This window comes from Siphateles boraxobius, unplaced genomic scaffold (genome assembly GCF_051911475.1).
Source record: "Siphateles boraxobius isolate OS27281-9 unplaced genomic scaffold, OSU_SipBor_1 26, whole genome shotgun sequence".
In the NCBI taxonomy this organism is placed as follows: domain Eukaryota; kingdom Metazoa; phylum Chordata; class Actinopteri; order Cypriniformes; family Leuciscidae; genus Siphateles; species Siphateles boraxobius.
Window position 1 is genome coordinate 26,616,957 of NW_027508876.1, and position 5,209 is coordinate 26,622,165.

Consider the following 5,209-nt stretch of genomic DNA (forward strand, 5'->3'; position numbering starts at 1 on the left):
CTCCTGGCAGTAAGATTGCATTACCCACGGCGTCCGTTTTGGGACACGTTCTTCGAGAAGTGCAAGTAAAATCAAACAACTTTATTTTGCCATAGATTCTGTCCTGACAAGTATATTGCAAGTAGTCTTCTTTTTATTGTTTTCATTTATTTCTATTTTTATTTGCCATACCTTTGGGGAAGAGATGCATGTATCCAAAGTACATTTAAAGGCTTTTTTGTTGATCTATTGAATCGAAGTATAATAAAGCTTTGGACATGATGCTTGAAGATGTTTCCCATCAACATCCGTTCTCCGGTTGTTGTGCATAATGATAAAGTTGTGTATGGTGCTTTTATGAGTGGGAAATGCACTCTGAAAGGTTTTTTTTTTTTCTTGTTCAAAGATTATAGACCCAAAAATATGCCCCCAATTCTTTTTCTCCTCCTTTGCAAATGCGCGTACCGCTATGATTGTAAGTACTTGTTTACATAAGTTTTGCAATCATTGCCTATTGATGCTCTTGAGTCATTGGCAACACTTCCAACCGAGCAAAACGGAAGATTTTAAAAGAATTATGCCTCTATTGTGTCAACTAAACTAATGAATAGCAAACAAGCCCATACATGTCAGGAATTAATGGGATCCATTTTATTGCTATTGTCTATCACTTATGTAACGTGTTCCGTCTAAAATTAAACCTGGTAGTGAAGGCAGTGCCGAGGTACATCGGTTGAGGGAATTATTCCCAACTTAGACGTTTTTCTCTTTCGGCTCGGTCCTTGTCTAATGTTGGCTTTTGTGGGGGCATTAGCTACTGTCGTGTGCTACCGTTGGCACGCTCTCGCACGCAACAGACTTTAAAAGGGCTTCGATAAGGGCCCGGGAACGGTACTACCCTCTTGGAGGAGCACGGCGCACCAACATCACTTTCCCAGTTCACAGCGGGGAGCATAGCAGCTCTCCGCCGAGCCTTCGGTACCATGTGGGCCTAGGGGTGTTTCGGCAATGTTTTGCTTTATTTTCTCCGTTTAGCATAAGTCGGCTGTCACATTTGGATGGCGTTTTCATAAATTGATGGTGTGATTCGTAGTATCTCGGGACAGGCCTGAATGACTAAACGCGAGATGCTGAGGTTGCTGGTGAAGGAGAACCATGTGGAATGGACAGCCTCTCAGTGTAAATGTTTACAGCCCCCTACTGTGGAGCCGGGACATGCTAGGCACGACTAGAGCTCGGCGCTGGTGTGACATCCTTCCAAACGGTGTTTGCTTCACCAAAAAGCCAATAGTATACTGAATTAACAGTCTGATGACAATGTGGGTGGCCTCAAATCTCTCCTTTTTTTTTTTTTTTTTTTTTTTTTGGCCGTTGACACTTTTATTTGTACGGATAGTGGGAAGAGGTAGTACTAATTAAGTAAAATACTAATATGAAAGGATGTATTTCTGTTATATTGTACAGTAGTCTTTCTGAAATATGCTTTGGCTCAGGAAACTCTGCTTTATTAATTATAACATGATTATTTACATAGAAAAGAAATCAGGAGTTAGCCATCTCTCTTAGTTTGCATTGAGACACCAAAATTCATTTTGATATTTTCAAACAGTATGCAATGTTTCAAAGTGAGAATTTTTTGTTTTTTTTAGTAGCTATTACAAAAGACAATACATCTAATCCATTGCTGTAAAAAGTGATCAGTTGACTTAACTAAAAAAAAGTGAGGAAACCCGTTGCCTTAAAATGATTAAGCCAATAAACCATGCGTAATTGAAAAAATTAAGTAATGTGAACTTGGCAATTCCACACAACTTAATTTTTTTCGATTATGCTTGAAGTGTATTTACTTAATTTTAAGGCAATGGGTTTCCTCACTTTTTTTAAGTTGTCATCTGATCACTTCTGATTTTGGTGCTGTAGCTTTCCCTCGAATTATATCGCGTAATGACTGAAGGTTTTTACAAAAGTTGGAAATTATGGAAGGAATTATTAAGGACCCTGGAAAAAAACTATACATTTTTAATGAATAAAATCATTGTTTTCAAAAAGTTTTGCTTGATTAGAGAAGTAAAAATGGAATATTTCTTAATAAATTGCCAGTTTATGATTTTAGAAATACAGCACCCAGGGCAAAAATGACAACATCCCATCAAACCAAAGGTAATTGTTAGAGTAAGTTATTTGAAATTCACCCCTCTGCACACTATTGTGATATTGTAATAGAACATAATTGGACTTCTGTCTTTTAACATTGTCAGTTTATTTATTTTTTAAATCCAATATATGTAGTGTTGGTTATATGAAAATAATAGGAAATATTCTGCATAATAGGAAAGATCCAGAAACAGGAAATCAGATGAGAAGAACTCAAACTTGTGACGCCCACAGCTGTCGGAGCGCATGCATGAACCTCTATGCCAAGGCAAGTACATTGGTTAGATCGATCCAGTGACATTTATGATTTATTAAGACTCGATGTGATGCATTATCATCTAAACCGTAACTCTGCAACTACAGAAACAGCAACTGAGAAAAACGCTTTTTGATTGAATTTTGATTGATTTGATATCAACGTCATACTGTTTTCTCTAAATCTAAGCATAGTTGAGTCAGACCCATTTATCACAGGACTGATCATAGTTTATGCAACATAATTAATACAGTCATAACTCAGTTTTGACAAAATATACATTTGCTGTGTTTTGACATTAAATGAATGGCGGTGAATTCAATGCACATATTTTTGCCATTATGTAACACCTTGCTGTTGGACAGCAATACTTAAGGAGAAATTTGCAATTGCGCGATGCATTTTTATAATTGTTTTGACAAAAGATGTCATCAAGTAACTGTACATAACTTAAATAAAAAATATACAGATTTTACCCAAGAGGAATTTATTGGATGTGTAAAATGTCTCTAAATAACAGGTTGTTGTAGGGAAACGATAAAGAAAAGTTGTCTTAATTTGGTAATAACAGTAAAGTGTGTTAAGTACATTAAATAGGGTCTGATTTGATTGACTTTAAAGGATTTAAGGTTATATTTAACGTGTGTATATCTTAGTAATGAACTTAATATAAAAAATATTAGCATCATTCAACAAATGTCAATTGGCAACTCTGCTGTCAAAGCAGAGGAGATGTTTGACTTCTGAAATCTTGTCCTGTTTAAAGCTCGATGCTTATAATAACACCTTTTACAAAACTACATAAAACAGCTGTCAACTAATATTCCACCAATTGCTAGTCGATAATAGAGATGGAGCTTTTATGGGGTTGAGTGGAAAATGATCCCGGCTCAATATGTCAACACATCAAAATGAAGAAATTAAACAACATTTATTCTTTACATAAGAGATGAGACCTGGAAATAGCTATAATTCCATCAAATTTCCTTCTTTGTGTGTGAAAATTGAGCAACAGATTTTGGCTCTGTAATATACAGCCTCTCAAAAGACTCTTTTATTGCTGCGCACATTCAAACCGATCATTAAACAGACATGTTTCGTTCGCCTGAGTGCCTCTACTCAAGATGGAGGATTGTACATACCCCGGTAAGAGATAAACGTTAAAGAGCAAATGTCATGGGATATTGAGAAAGAACTGGTGTTTGTTTGATCATACCGTGTGTGATGTTCAGTTCTCTTAAATTGTGTATCAGAGCCATATAAAAACCTTTTTTCATCTTTAAATGATGTTTCAGACTTGCCACGCAAGAGTGCGATTAATCCATCCTCACACAGGAATTTATATCTAAATAAACTAAGACGCCTTTAATTATCCTAAACTTCAAATAAATATCAGGCAAAATTATTTTTTTTCTGTGTTAATAGCTCCATAATGCAAAAATAAATCATGAACCTGTCATCAAATAAGTTTCCTGAACACTCCCCACGTCTGCCATTGGTCGGTTTGCAGATAGTCCCAACCCCAGACTCCTGTCATTGGTTGATACAGTGTTACTATGTTTGCTAGACCCAAAGAGTAAACTGATAAAAATGGCTTATAGTTGTCTTTGCATAGTGACCTGGGATACAACCAAGTATTCTGACATGGAAAATTACCCAGTTGACCTTTTATCGTAATACATAAAATAAATAAACGTGACTGCAAATGGAAATGTTACCAGTATATCTGCAAATAAATCATGAATAATTAGACAAAATTACTTTTGACACTTATAAAAGCACTTGAGACTGTACTATATATATATATAGAACGTATATACACACACATATATATATATATATATATATATATATATATATATATATATATATACTATATACACTCACACACACACACACACACACCATGGTACTATGGTTTTTTATCACCCTATTTCATGTTGTTTTGACCAACTGACTTAGTGTTTAAACTGTAGGCTACTACAAAAATACCATGGAATTATAAAACCCCCATCATTTTACAAAGCAGCATACTAATACCATGGTACTTTTTAATCATATATATAATTGAAATATAATGAGGTTCAAAGTCATCGAGTGCGTTGTTATATGTTCACCGCAACAGGATGAACCACTGCTGGTCACAGAGACGCCACATGATTCTCACCTTTTGCATTTTGTGTGAACATGGCTTGTGTCCACATGATGACAGAAGGTGTAATGATATATCATTACAGCGTGCTCGTCAAACGCTGCAATATGTGCCACAAATATTTATACATTTGCAAGTTAAATGTTCTATTTCAAATGCAGCATTAATAGAGTTTATATTGAGATACTTTTCATGTCACATACAAAGATCATTGTGTGTGTTTGTGTGTGTATGTGCGTGCCAGCCAGATTGACAGACCGTAGGATATAGCGTGATATTCGGTGCCATGGAAGAGAATAGAATATGTATTCACACCACACCAGATGATTCAGTTGATCAAACTCTGGGATTTTGATTGGCAGCCAAAGGGAGTTTCATTTTAGTATAATCTTTATATTTATAGTAATTTGATTATATACGTGTATGTAATGACCAAGAATATAATGTGTAAACATAGTGGAAATGGCAGATGTTTTTAACCAAAAAAAAAGTTGTTGTATATATTTTTCCATACTAAAGAGGAAAAAAGAAATTAGAGTGATCTTGGCAAAAAGATCTAATGTTTCATCAACCCTAATCTGTCCTGCTCTTTGACTAGTTACAGATAACCAGTCCAAACCTTCCCAGCAGCTAAAGATATCTGGCGAGGGAAAATGGACGCTAGCATC